A 15619-nucleotide genomic window follows, 5' to 3' on the forward strand; every position below is an offset into this window, starting at 1 on the left:
TACTATCTCTCAGTATCATTGTTTTTTTATTTCTCTCTAATTACTCAGACATCCCTCTTCCATTTATCCCTCATACATGTACCCTTATAATAATTTTCTCTCTTACTCATATGTCCCCTCATAATAATTCTCTCTCCCCCCTATCACCATCTATTTACTATCATATCCTAATTATTTTATTTCTCATTCTTCATTGTGTCTTTCCTTCCCTCCCTTTAACCATTACTTTCCTAAAACTATTTATTATTTCTCTATCCATCTCTCATTATCCCTTTCTAATTATTCTCTTTTACCCTCTCTTTCTCTTCTAATTGTATTGTCCACTTATTTATCCATTGCCCCCTGCTCTCTCTCTCTCTCTCTCTCTCTCTCTCTCTCTCTCTCTCTCTCTCTCCCCCGCCCCCCCCCCTCCCTCCATCTCCCCCATAAATAAAACTTTAATTTCTCCCCTCCCAAAACTCACAATCTATTCCCCTCCTCTCTCATGCCCTAATTACTCTCTCTACATCATCTCTTTACTTTTTCCCCTGCAACCATTTCTTTCCTATAATTACTATCGCTCTTTCTACCCCTCTGATTTTATATCTCCCTAAATATTCTCTTATTCTCTCTCCTACACTCCATTCACCATATGTAATCTCATTTTTATCCTCAATGTAAACCTCATATCTCTCATCTTCTTCACCTTAACTCTTTCTTATATGTTCTAGGTTATAATAATCAATAACCTCTCTCTATATCTCCCCCCTTTCTCTCTCTCTCCCCTCACTCCCCCCATGGCCATCTATTTATATTACATATCTTAATTATTCTCTTTCTCTCTCTACATAATCTCTCTCCTTCTCTCCTTCTCACCATCACTTCCATATCAATTGCTTTCCCTCTCTCTCTCTCTCTCTCTCTCTCTCTCTCTCTCTCTCTCTCTCTCTCTCTCTCTCTCTCTCTCTCTCTCTCTCACACACACACACACACACACACACACACACACACACACACACACACACACACACATAAAAATTTCATTTCTCACCTCCCAAAACTCACCATCTATTCCCCTCCCCCCTCTCTCTCATGCCCTAATTACTCTCTTTCTGTCTCTATCTCATCTCTTTACTTTTTTCCCTCCAAGCATTTCATTCCGATAATTAGCATCTCTTTTTCTACCCCTATGATTTAATCTCTCCCTAACTATTCTCTTTCTCTCTTTACATAATCTATCTCCTTCTCTCCCCTCTCACCATCACTTCCCAAAACTTGCTATTGATTTGTATCATTCTTTTTCTATATCTCCCCAATCACTCATTTTCCATCTCTTTATAATCACTCTCTTTGACTTTCTCCCCCCCCTCTACTCACTATATCATCCCCCTACTTATCCTCTATGTGTACCTCATATCTCTCACCCTCTTCCACTTCTCTCTTAGACAATTCCCCTTATAATAATTTTATGTCTTACTCATATGTCCCCTCATAATTACTCTCTCTCTCTCTCTCTCTCTCTCTCTCTCTCTCTCTCTCTCTCTCTCTCTCTCTCTCTCTCTCTCTCTCTCCTCCCCCTCCCTCCCCTCCCTCTCTATCCCTCTCCCTCTTCCCCTATTATCATCTATTTATATTGATATCCAAATTATTCTCTTTGTCTTTCCTCCTATCCCTCTTCCCGTCACTTACCTAAAATTATTATCTCTATATCCCTCTCTCTCTATATTTTTTTTATCATTACTCCCTTGTAACTTTTCCTTCCTCTTCTGACTATATCATCCACTTATTTACCTCTCTCTCTCTCTCTCTCTCTCTCTCTCTCTCTCTCTCTCGTCTCTCTCTCTCTCTCTCTCTCTATTCTCCCCCCATGACCATCTATTTATATTACATATCCTAACTATTTTCTTTCTCTCTATATATAAACTCTCTCCTTCTCTCCCTCTTACCATCACTTTCCTAAAACTACTATCTCTCTGTATCACTCTTTTTCTATTTCTCTCTAATTGCTCTTTTTGTATCTTTCTATAATCACTCTCTTTAACACACTATCCTCTCTCTTCTAACTATATAATCCCCCTATTTATTCTCTACATCTACCTCATGTCTCTCACCCTCTTCCATTTATCTCTCACACATGTACCCTTATAATAGTTTTCTCTCTTACTCATATGCCCCCTCATAATTACTTTCTCTCCCCCTTATCACCATCTATGTATTGTCATATCCCATTTATTATATTTCTCTTTCTTCATTATGTCTTTCCTTCTCTCGCTTTAACCATCACTTCCCTAAATTTATTTATTATTTTTCTATCCATCTCTCGCTATCCTTTTCTAATTACTCTCATTTACCCTCCCTTCCTTTTCTAATATTGTCCACTTATTTATCGATCTGCCCTCCCCCCCCTTCTAGATATCTCTCTCTCTCTCTCCCTCTCTCTATCTCTCCCCCATAAATAAAACTTTCATTTCTCCCTCCCCCCCCCCCCCCCCAAACTCTCTCTACATCATCTCTTTGCTTATTTCCCTCCAACCATTTCTTTCCTTTAATTACTATTGCTCTTTCTAACCCTCTAATTTTATCTCTCCCTAACTATTCTCTTATTCTCTCTCCTACACTCCATTCACCATATATTATCTCATGTTTATCCTCAATCTAAACCTCATATCTCTCATCTTCTTCACCTTAACTCTTTATTATATGTTTCAGGTTATAATAATCTATAACATCTCTCATATATCTCCCCACTTTCTCCCTCTCACCATCACTTTCATATCAATTGCTCTCTCTCTCTCTCTCTCTCTATCTCTCTCTCTCTCTCTCTCTCTCTCTCTCTCTCTCTCGTCCACCCCCTTATTGAATTGAGATCTTTTTATGGATTAAAGTATTTCTGAAATAGTTACTAAAATAGAGTAAAATTAATTTACTCCATTTTCATGAAGTCTTCATAAATATTAAATAATCATTGGAAATATATTATTCAATTAATTGAATTTCTAGTAATTGATGTTTGTGTTAAATTTTAAATTTTATTTTATTTAAATTTTAAATGTAAATAATAAAAAATTAATATTCATAAAGTTTATAAGCATTTTAAAAAAAATTTGCATCAAAATTATAAATATTTATAATCTCTATAGAATTTGAAATATGTTTTTAATGATTTTTAGAGAAAGACTATGTTTTGAGTTATAGTCAATCTCCTAAATCAAATTGATAATCAAACTTATCATAATATATAGATATATGTTTCAATTTTACTTCACATATACTTCACATTTTCTACAAATTTTCTTTCAAATAATTCATCTAACATGAAGTGAATATTGATAGAATCTATCTAAGTATTATAAAATTTTATAAATTGAATATATATTCTTTTTATAAATATTATAAATGTAGATAAAATTATTGCTTTTTTTAATGAATATTATTTAAAATAATTTACAAATTGTTGAAACCATGTAAGTGTAAATATAAGAATGGGTCAATGAATTAATTCAAAAAACTATATAATTGAATTCTGATAACGATATTACTATTTTAATTATTACAAATATTTAAAAAGTTAGAATACATAAATAATAGTATATTTTTCTTTATTGACAAAATATAATATTTAATTATTTAAATAAATGGTACCCTAAATAGACATGGTTTGGGTTAACCAGAACTATTACAGAGCTATTTCCTTTTTCCAATAGTTTCATCATCCTGCAAAAAAATAAAAATTAAGTCGTTCTCATTGTGGAATATAGTTGATTCAGTCCATGTTGCTTCACTATCATTACAAAATCTAGTATCAATGTCAAACACTATGAATTGAGTAGCTCCAATTTAATGGCTGCAAATTGTACTTCAAGGTGCAATATTTGCTTTTGTAGTCGACAAACAGCGCCAGTGCAACCGTAGATTGGATCACCCCTTCGAATTTTTGCTTCATAGACCATGCTTGTTACAACATCTCCTCTCTTCTCAATCGGAATGCCCTAACATTTCAAAACATAAAATATACCATGCTTGTTATAGCATCTTCTCTCTTGCGCTCTCTCTCTCTCTCTCCACTCCCCCCATGACCATCTATTTAAATTAAATATCTTAATTATTTTATTTCTCTCTCTACATAATCTCTCTCCTTCTCTCCCTCTCACCATCACTTCTTAAAAACTACTATCTCTTCGTATCAATCTTTTTCTATTTCTCCCTAATCACTCATTTTCTATCTTTCTATAATCACTCTCTTTAACATTCTCCCCTCCCTCTTCTCACTATTTCATCCCCCTATTTATGCTCTACATCTACCTCATGTCTCTCACCCTCCACCATTTATCTCTCACACATGTCCCCTTATAATAATATTCTCTCTTACTCATATGTCCCCTCATAATTACTCTCCCACCCTCTATCAACATCTATTTATTATCATATCCTAATTATTCTCTTTCTCTTTCTTCATTATGTCTTTCATTCTCTCCCTTTCACCATCACTTACCTAAAATTATTATCTCTATATCCATCTCTTGCTATCCTTTTCTAATTAATCTCTTTTACTCTCTCTTCCTCTTCTAACTATATTGTCCACTTGTTTATCCTCTCTCTCTCTCTCTCTAATAAAAATTTCATTTATTGCCTCCCAAAACTCACCATCTATTTCCCTCCCCCCCTCTCTCTCATGTGCTAATTACTATCTTTCTGTCTCTATCTCATCTCTTTATTTTTTTTTCCCTCCAAGCATTTCTTTCCTATAATTAGCATCGCTCTTTCTATCCCTATGATTTTATCTCTCCCTAACTATTCTCTTTCTCTCTTTACATAATCTATCTCCTTCTCTCCCTTTCACCATCACTTCCCTAAAATTGCTATCTCTTTGTATCATTCTTTTTTATATCTCTCCCTAATCACTCGTTTTCCATCTCTCTATAATCACTCTATTTTACTTTCTCCCCTCCCTCTACTCACTATATCATCCCCCTACTTATCCTCTATGTCTACCTCATGTTTCTCACCCTCTTCCACTTCTCTCTTAGACATGTCACCTTATAATAATTTTATTTCTTACTCATATGTCCCCTCATAGTTACTTTCTCTCACTCTCTCTCCCCCTATTACCATCTATTTATATTCATATCCAAATTATTCTCTTTGTCTTTCTTCATTATGTCTCTCCACCTGTCCCTCTCCCTCACTTCCCTAAAATTATTATATCTCTATCCCTCTTTCTCTATATTTTAATCATTACTCCCCTGAACTTTTCCTTCCTCTTCTAACTATATCATCCACTTATTTACCCTTGATGTCTACTTGATCTCTCTCTCTCTCTCTCTCTCTCTCTCTCTCTCTCTCTCTCTCTCTCTCTCTCTCTCTCTCTCTCTCTCTCTCTCTCTCTCTCTCTACCGTCTATTTATATTACATATCTTAATTATTATCTTTCTCTCTATACATAATCTCTCTTCTTCTCTCCCTCTCACCATCACTTCCCTAAAACTACTATCTCTCAGTATCATTGTTTTTCTATTTCTCTCTAATTACTCAGACATCCCTCTTCCATTTATCCCTCATACATGTACCCTTATAATAATTTTCTCTCTTACTCATATGTCCCCTCATAATAATTCTCTCTCCCCCCTATCACCATCTATTTACTATCATATCCTAATTATTTTACTTCTCATTCTTCATTGTGTCTTTCCTTCCCTCCCTTTAACCATCACTTTCCTAAAACTATTTATTATTTCTCTATCCATCTCTCATTACCCCTTTCTAATTATTCTCTTTTACCCTCTCTTTCTCTTCTAATTGTATTGTCCACTTATTTATCCATTGCCCCCTGCTCTCTCTCTCTCTCTCTCTCTCTCTCTCCCCCCCCCCCCTCTCCCTCCCTCTCCCCCATAAATAAAACTTTAATTTCTCCCCTCCCAAAACTCACAATCTATTCCCCTCCTCTCTCATGCCCTAATTACTCTCTCTACATCATCTCTTTACTTTTTCCCTTGCAACCATTTCTTTCCTATAATTACTATCGCTCTTTCTACCCCTCTGATTTTATATCTCCCTAAATATTCTCTTATTCTCTCTCCTACACTCCATTCACCATATGTAATCTCATGTTTATCCTCAATGTAAACCTCATATCTCTCATCTTCTTCACCTTAACTCTTTCTTATATGTTCTAGGTTATAATAATCAATAACCTCTCTCATATATCTCCCCCCTTTCTCTCTCTCTCCCCTCACTCCCCCCATGGCCATCTATTTATATTACATATCTTAATTATTCTCTTTCTCTCTCTACATAATCTCTCTCCTTCTCTCCTTCTCACCATCACTTCCATATCAATTGCTTTCCATCTCTCACCCCTTTCTTATCACATCTCTCTCTCTCTCTCTCTCTCTCTCTCTCTCTCTCTCTCTCTCTCTCTCTCTCTCTCTCTCTCACACACACACACACACACACACACACACACACACACACACACACACACACACACTCATTATCCTACTTTATCTATATCAAATTACACTTTTACTTCTCCCTTTCCCTATCTTCTTAATATCCACACCCCCCCCCACCCGCCAAACTATTATTTCCTCTTAATTACCATCTCTCCCTAGATTCCTAATTACTCATATCATTAACTCAAGTCTCTTATGTCCACCCCCTTCTTGAATTGAGATCGTTGTATGGATTAAAGTACTTTTGAAATAGTTACTAAAATAAAGTAAAATAAATTTACTCCATTTTCATGAAGTCTTTGTAAATATTAAATAATCATTGGAAATGTATTATTCAATTAATTGTATTTCTAGTAATTGATGTGTGTGTTAAATTTTAGATTTTATTTTATTTAAATTTTAAATTTAAATAATAAAAAATTAATATTAATTAAGTTTATAAGCATTTAAAAAAGTATTTGTATCAAAATTATAAATATTTATAATCTGTGTAGAATTTGAAATATGTTTCTAATAATTTTTAGAGAAAGACTATGTTTTGAGTTATAGTCACTCTCCTAAATCAAATTGATAATCAAACCTATCACAATATATAGATATATGTTTCAATTTTACTTCACATATACTTCACATTTTCTACAATTTTTCTTTCAAATAATTTGTGTAACATGAAGTGAATATTGATAGAATCTCTCTAAGTATTATAAAATTTTATAAATTGAATATATATTCTATTTATAAATATTATAAATGTAGTTAAAATTATCACTTATTTATTTTTTATGAATATTATTTAAAATAATTTACAAATTGTTGAAATCATGTAAGTGTAAATATAAGAATGGGTCAATGAATTGATTAAAAAACTATACAATTGAATTTTGATAGCAATATTACTACTTTAATTATTACTATTATTTAAAAAGTTGGAACACATAAATAATAGTATATTTTTCTTTATTGAGAAAAGCTAATATTTAATTATTTAAATAATTGGTACCCTATATAGACATGGTTTTGGTTAACCAGAACTCTTACAGAGCTATTTCCTTTTTCCAATAGTTTCATCATCCTGCAAAAAAAAAAAAAAAAAGTTGTTCTCATTGTGGAATACAGTCGATTCAGTCCCTGCTACTTCACTGTCATTATAAAATCTAGTATCAATGTCAGACACTGTGAATTGAGGAGCTCCGCTTTAATGCCTACCAATTGTAATTCAAGGTGCAATATTTGCTTTTTTAGTCGACAAATAGCGCTAGCGCAGCCGTAGATTGGATCATCCCTTTGAATTTTTGCTTCATAGACCATGCTTGTTATAGCATCTCCTCTCTTCTCAATCGGAACGCCCTAACATTTCAAAATAGAAAATGTCACCAACGGATTCAATCAAGCTTCTTATTTTCTACCCTAATTTGTCAAGGGTTTCTGCCATTTATCCATTCTTCTTGCGAAAAATATGTTAAATCTGATGAAAAGAAATATAATAAAGGCGGCATTTTGAGATAAAATAGAAAAATTTAAAAACAATATTTGATCTGTACCTGAAGGATTTCTACAATGCTTTTCATCCCGAATAATTTGTGTACAGATAAATATTTTTGAGGCTCGTCTGGTGGAAAATATGGAGCAAGAATGCATTTTTCTCCACATTTTCTCTGTTGAATCTTGCAAGCTACGTAGGCATAATCAATTTGTGACATCTGATCCAACTGGAAAATAATTCATTCAAGTAAATATTTTGAGAGTGTGACTATAAAATATCGCTTTCCAAAAACCAGTAATTTGTTGCAGATGAAAACGATTGGCGACATGAACATGTTTGATAAACAGATATATATCTGATGGTGTTGGATAAATAGAGATATATACCTTCCTAATTTTAAAAGTAACTAATTGGAAAATGGTTGTACACCAGGCAACAAGAAATGAGTGATCTTGATCATCACTACACACACAAATTGGAAAAGATGCATAGCTACAAGTATTAAACCTATTTAAGGAAACATCCATTCATTATTCACCTGATGGTCACTGAAACATTCATTGCAATGGAATGCAACAATCCTTAAACAACTCAAACAGTCAACATTCACAATCTTTAGGTTCTGTGCTTTCAAATCAAGAAACACACACATTTCATTTAGAGAGAAAGATAAATGCTATAGAACCATTGTTTTGATAAAAAAATTGTCCAAATGCACACCAAAATCTTCAGTACAGACTCCAACCTGTAGCTCTAAATCTATGAAAAGGTTTCCAATCACATTCAAATCTATATGCTTCTATATTCATAAAAAAGGAAGAAGAAATAAAATGTCTTACCTCAAAAATGTCGCAAATCTTGGTTACTTTATAAGCAAAGAGACTGGAACAGTTACAAAACCAATCTCTCATCTCATTTCCACCGATTTGGGAAAAAACGGTATGCTATGTTTGGATAACAATTATAACTGTGACCTCTTGGCTACTTCACTCTTAAATGTTAAATCTTAATTGGACTTTTCTAAGCTGCTTCACATATCCGTCTCTCACATCATAATCAGCTTAACGATTACGCTACAACGGTTCTAATTTTTTTTTAATGAATAAGTGTTTCTAATATATATTTTTATATATTTTTAATTTAATATATTTTTAGTTCATGATTTATGGCGATGTTTTGTTGCACGGATTGAAGGGGGTCTTTTATGAGACTGAAGTAGCCTCTCGGCTAATTATTTACATCCCACAAGATGGAAGTTTGGGAAGTTATATTTGGAAAACTTTGTTGGAAAACTATGCAATGTTGACATTTGCCCCTAGAGCCAAACACCCACCTACCACCTGACAACTCAAAGAGATAGAAAACATGAATGCGGTAGGTGAGATTTTTGAATTTGAATGTTGAGAGGGAAAATGGAATGTGATAAAAGGAATGTTATTCATTCATTCATTAGAAGAAAAAAAAAATGGAAGAAATAAGAGGAGAGCAGATCAAGAAGATCAGATTAGAAGTTGCAGAGAAGAGCAATGGAAGAAGATTATCAAATCCAGTCCTCAGAGTGCAGAGAAAGAAGTTTGTTTATTTCGTGCCTACAGTTGCACGTCTTCTCTCTGATCATTCTATAAGTTTATTGTTCATTGGATTCGACCTGTGAAGCAGTGATTGCTCCAGGCGCTTTTGTATGCAGCCATTAGAGCTGCAAGTTTGAAATTTGAAGTATTGAAGCATTTGAAGTTTTAGGGTAAATTTAGGGTTTTCTGGTTGAAGCTAAATGCTCCCAGATCTTATATTGTTTTAAATCAAAGTTAAATACTAAGCAAGCAGGCACACTCGAATCTATTGTTCTTACTCTTCTATTCATTGCATTTGACAAGTTTGGTTGAAAGCTTAAAGCTTTGGCTTTCTGGTTTTAATGGTGAAAGCATTCACGTTGAAATATTTCCTAAGTTATATTTCTTAAGTTTGAAACAGAACACTCAGCATCTTGTTTCTCCGTTGGTGTCGAGCTCACTCGACATCCATTGGTGTCGAGTATTTCCTTTGTGAGCCGAGCATACTCAGCATTTGCTGTCGAGCACCTCTTTGTGCCGAGTTCACTCGGCACCTTTTGCCTATCACTCGACACCTTCAAGTGCCGTGTAGTTTCTGGCACTCGACACCTTCTTATGCCGAGCAAACTTTTAGGGTTAGGGTTGCAGTTTTAAGTTGTGAGTTTGATTTTGATTTGTATTTTCTCACAAACTTAATAATTAAAGGCACATTGTAACAAAGTCAGAAATGAACTCTTAATAATATTATTGTGATTTTATATTTAATACTCTGAAATTATAGATGCTCTTTATTTTGCACTATATGAATCATTTGTTTGGTCTTTGGTCTTTTGCAAGAAGTCTCTCTTGCTAGTCAGAGATATCAAAATTGCCTAAGAGAAATCAAGTCTTGAGGAAAATATATACTAGATGAGAAGAAAGTAATTATAATCGAGAACAAAGATTGGAAAAGGCTTCACTTGCACATTGCATCACACAATAATTTTCCAACTGCTGCCATCTTGGCTTCTTCAGCTGTTGGATTTTCTTGTCTAGGTTAATAATTTATTTTGAATTACTAATTATGGTTATATATGTGTTATATACTCATCTTCTTCCCTTTAAAATTTTTCTTATAAGTGTTTGTGTTGGCTCTATTGTAGTATATGGCCTCGCAAAGTTAATGGATAGTGAGGAAAAATATTAGAGTGACTTTTCATTGGTTAGTACACAAGAGTAGCCAATTTGTAGAATATTTCTTTAAACTATTTGTGCTAGCCCTATTGCAATTTATGGTCTTAAAAAGTTAATGGATATTGAACAAAGATGTTAGGGTGAATTTTCAGCATCTTCCTTTTGTTGTGTAACATGTGCTTTTGTTAGCTAATGTGGTGCTAGCTTGAGTCAATTTTTTTTTGCTACCCCATAGAAACTCCCTTACTAACCTCTAGTGATATTTTAATCTTTGGGAAACATCTTATATACCTCTAGTGACATTTTAATCTTTAAGAAACATTCTATATATAGTGTGTTAGAAAACTATACATTCCAACCAACCATCATTAAATTGTTGAGGAAGGTTGTATTGAAAAACAATAAAATGAGCAAACCTTTAGTTGAGATGCACAAATTATTTTTTGTCTAGTAGCAATATTTTTACTATTAAGAGATGAATCAAGATCAGTTCAAATGACATAATTTGACAAAACATTAAAATTGTATGGCTCAAGGTGTGCTTCTTCAGTTTCATCACTATAATTTTTAGTCCTTTCTTAACAGGGCTACTAATTCTTGTCCCATTTCTAATGGCTTGAAATTAAACCACAGTATGTTTCTATAGGAATGGGATGCACAAGCACCTATATTGAAGACTTAGAAATAATCATTGATAATAATGATGAAGAGATCAATTCCCTTGGTGTTATTGTGTTTGATCATAACACTCTTAGAATTCATTCACTTGAAGATTGTTTTGTTTCAACTAGTGAATTAGCTAATGTAAGTGGTGAGATTATTCCTACAAGTAGAGGCAGATAAGAAAATATAATAAGTGATAACCTAAGACCCCTATTTCAACTTAAAAAAATACTTCCATATTACAACCATGTTGTCTCGAACAGATGGAAAAAAATGAAAGGTAATGATGAATTGGGGAGCAAATTTATTCATATTACAACCATGTTGTCTTGAACAGATGGAAAAAAATGAAAGGTAATGATGAATTGGGGAGCAAATTTATTCACATGGGTGACCAATCATGAGGATTATGTTGATGGTAGTAGCCTTGTTGATTTGGGTTCACACTTTTTTGTTGAGAATGGTAAGGGAGAACCACAAGTGACTTAGTCAGCTTTGAAGAACTTGACAATACGTATGAGTCTAATTATGATTTTTGCATGTAACTTAACAACATGTTTTCACCTTTGTGTGATCATGATTGGAAAAGACAATTCTTGGTATCCACCGAAAATGAAGTGCAGATTTTACCAAGTTTGGATGGCATACATATGCAACTTGGAGACATAATCCAGGGTGCATCAAGAGGACTAAATAAGGTTAATATTTTAATTACTGTTTTGCACATAATAAAGGACTAAATAAGATTAATATTTTAATTACTATTTTGCACACAATAAAGAACTTTGTGGAAGAAATTAAAATAGCCTACTTAAACTTGATGCATACTAAGGATGTTTCCACCAATTTTGTAGATAAAACTTTCTCTTTGAATAAGTAGTTAAGGGGAGAGGTTAGTGAGCTCGCCATTGAGCTTGATTCTGCTAGGCTTTCTTTGAAGAGCCTAAGAGGAACTTCTTGATGCAAATGATCAGCTCTATGAAACCAAATATTTTAAAGCACATAATAAAAAAATGGCATCAAGTAATGGAGGATCTTGATTGCATTTAGGGTTTAGGAGTATGCTCTTGCTCTTTGTCCCATAAGATCAAACAAAGTGACTTTCGAGCAACAAAATGTTAAGTTGAAGCATAAGGATTATGATAGTAATCAGCTGATTGATAATCCTTTGATTCATGTAGATGCTGATATGACTTTTGACAATCCCCACTTCATGTTGGATGATAGATTTTTTTCCTATAATTTTAGTGACTGTAGTAGGGTTGATTACATGGTTTGGGACTCGGGTTTAGTATCTAGCAGTGAGTTCTTGATTCAAGATTGTAGTTGTAGCAAAATTTCAGTGTTGGTTCCTTTTTGCACCTTCCAATCAACACCTATAGGACTATGGTTCTTGGCGTGCAGATGAGTTTGTGTGCATCTCAATCTAGCAAATTATTTGTGCATAGTTGAGGATTGATGGTAGGGGAGATTTTCTTATTGGAGATGACTTTTCAGCCACTTCCTTTTTAATGACTCCTATGTATTTCATGAGTTTTCTGATCACTGATGTTTAATTTTTCTCACAGAGTTGATGGAAACCTCAATTTTGGGATAGTCTCATTTTGAACACTTGTAGTTTTCAGTACAACCATGGGAAATTCTCTGGACATAATTCTATTATTCAATAAAAAAATTTCGGATAGTGTGGGACACTCTAGTAATTTCATGGTGGCATGCATTGTTATTCAAATATATAGACTCAGATTGAAATGTGATTATTTATCCATTTAACATTAAATGTTTCTATATATATATATATATATATATATATATATATATATATACATATTATTCATTACTGCATATATACCCAATTGAGGGCACATAAGAGAATGACATTTTTGTGATTCTGAGCTCCACTGGACATAATAGGTTTAATGATTTTGAGATTCTGAATTTAGTTGTTACCTAATGTTTAACAACATGGTAACACTAAAACAAAATGAAGTGGCCTAGGCCTTGCATAAAATTTGGTATAAAGAATAGTATAATTTATGGAATAGAAGTCTAACTTGTGACTTGGCACTTGTGGATATTGTTCCCTAGTTTAGAAGAACAAATCATGGAACTGGTTTAAGAAGTTATCTATTATCCTTGTAATTAATTAACACACTTTTACATGGAATCTTAAAAGAACTTCAAGAAACCAACAATGTCCCATCTTTGAGTTTTAAAGCTAAAAGCTAAACTAGATAATGATTCTTTTAAGACTTAATAATGGCCCCTCAACAGGCATATGATATGTATGTGAGCCATTGTCATTGTAAGTATCAATGTTGTAGAATTGAGATTTGAAGAAAACATGGTACTTTCAATTGGTGAAATTAAAATTTGAAATATATAGATAGATGGATAGATACTCACCATTATCTACACAGTTTGCAAGGAATAATAGAGAAAAATAAACAATTCTCAAGGGTGGAGCATCAACATTGTCCCATCTATAAGTTTTGAAGTTAAACTGGATAAGGATGCTTTTGAGGTTTCTAAAGATCTCTTTTCTCTAAATAGTATTTTTTTTTGGTAAATATTACACTTGAGCTTTCCATTCGCTATTTTAGTACTAAATCAAAGGATATTATAATATGCTTCCTCTTGGACTTAGAGCCTATCATGATCTTTGCTAGGCCATACAACAAGATCATGATCAGTACAAGCCTTTATTACAATAGAATCTACACATCTTTTTAGTATTTGCAACCTTTCTAATTATGGAATGAATATTTCACAGCTCTGCAAAGTCAATAGAGAATCCTTCCATCTCCAAAGCACTGCCTAGATGAGAAAATCCATCATATTTTTCTAAAATATTTCTTGAGGACACATTTCTTCACTATTTGCAACCTTTCTACTTGTGCAATGAATATTTCATAGCTTTGCAAAGTCCATAGAGAACCATTCCATCTCCAAAGCCATATTTTTCTAAAAAATTTCCTTCTCTAAATTCTCCTATCATTTCCAAATAATGTGTAATGTAGTACAAGGAACCTGTATTAATGGGTGTTGTAATGTCCTTTCTTCGTGATTAAGTATTTTGATGCCAAAAATCTCTAGTAGCTCTTAAATCTATAACTGTTAGTTTTCTTCTCAATACTATTAATTTATAATCTACTCCTTAAATATTGTAATGACCTGTACTTATCTAGATTTGAAAGAAAATCTGTATAGAAATATTATGCATACCTCTTGAAACTACAAAAAATCTATCCAATAACACCACTAAGTATACCCTAAGAACACTGTAACCCTTGTGGCATTTGAGCAGAACTATTTATGGCACCAACTTTTTTCGGGATGACTTCTTGACAACAATAAATTGCAGCACAAATGCAACCCCTTGGCCCATCTATACAACATGCCCATTCCATGGCATTCATATATTCATTTAGTATATACTATGACCCTAAGCCACACACCATGTAAAAATGTAAATGCACAATGTATATTTAACAAAAAATACATATTCATGCCCTAGTCTATAGCCCTCTATCTATTCTCTTCACTCCCTTCAATTCTAGCTACTATTTGTGATCTATTCTTTCAAAATCTTCTACAAGAGTTTGCAAAACAAGTATATTATAAATCATTTTTTGAAATAAGTAGATTATAAATCATTTTGATCAACAAGTTATGGAATTTGGTTGCACAAGAATAAAACTGTACCCTGAAATTCTTGGTCAATCACCTGCAAAAACCAAAATTTCCACCAGCAAATGAGTCATTGATATCCACTATTGCAAATGCTCTAATCTCATTTCATACTTCAACTAAAACAAGATTTGGGAGCCCACCCTTAAATCCATCCAATCTATGGAAATGACATTCTTGAACTAATTTCCTATACTATACTTATGTTGTTCATATATTCCCATACAACATGTATTATGTTCTTGTTGGCCATTTTTTCCCTATTCAACCTAGCTAGATTCTTTGTTTTGGGTTAAACGTTAAAAGTTGACAGCTAACATTTCATGTTATCCATTTTTTTCTTTTACTGAATTAGCATAAGTTATTCATTAAACAAACTAGCTCCATTTACTCTTAGACCGAGTGACTCAGTTTTGACTTGGTTCCTCCATTAACGAAGTTGACTTGGTTTCCTATAAATTTTATTTTAATATTAATAAAGAAATATACTTTAAATACATATGTGTAGGAAACAAGGTTTAAATAAATTTATTGTATCTTACATATATACCTTTGATTGAAATTTTTTAATATTAATAATAAAACATCTTTTAAATGAATATATTAAAATATTAAATAGATAACATGCC

The 15619-nt window shown here is 33.1% G+C and overlaps 1 pseudogene; it reads right to left on the reverse strand.

Moving 5' to 3' along the window:
• Positions 1 to 3663: 3663 nt before the first annotated feature.
• Positions 3664 to 8131, reverse strand: LOC149536426 (LOB domain-containing protein 24 pseudogene; annotated as a pseudogene).
• Between the last annotated feature and the right edge of the window lie 7488 nt (positions 8132 to 15619).

The sequence above is a fragment of the Cupressus sempervirens genome, chromosome 10 (genome assembly GCF_028749045.1).
Source record: "Cupressus sempervirens isolate cs-2001-9-10 chromosome 10, ASM2874904v1, whole genome shotgun sequence".
NCBI classification, from domain to species: Eukaryota; Viridiplantae; Streptophyta; class Pinopsida; order Cupressales; family Cupressaceae; genus Cupressus; species Cupressus sempervirens.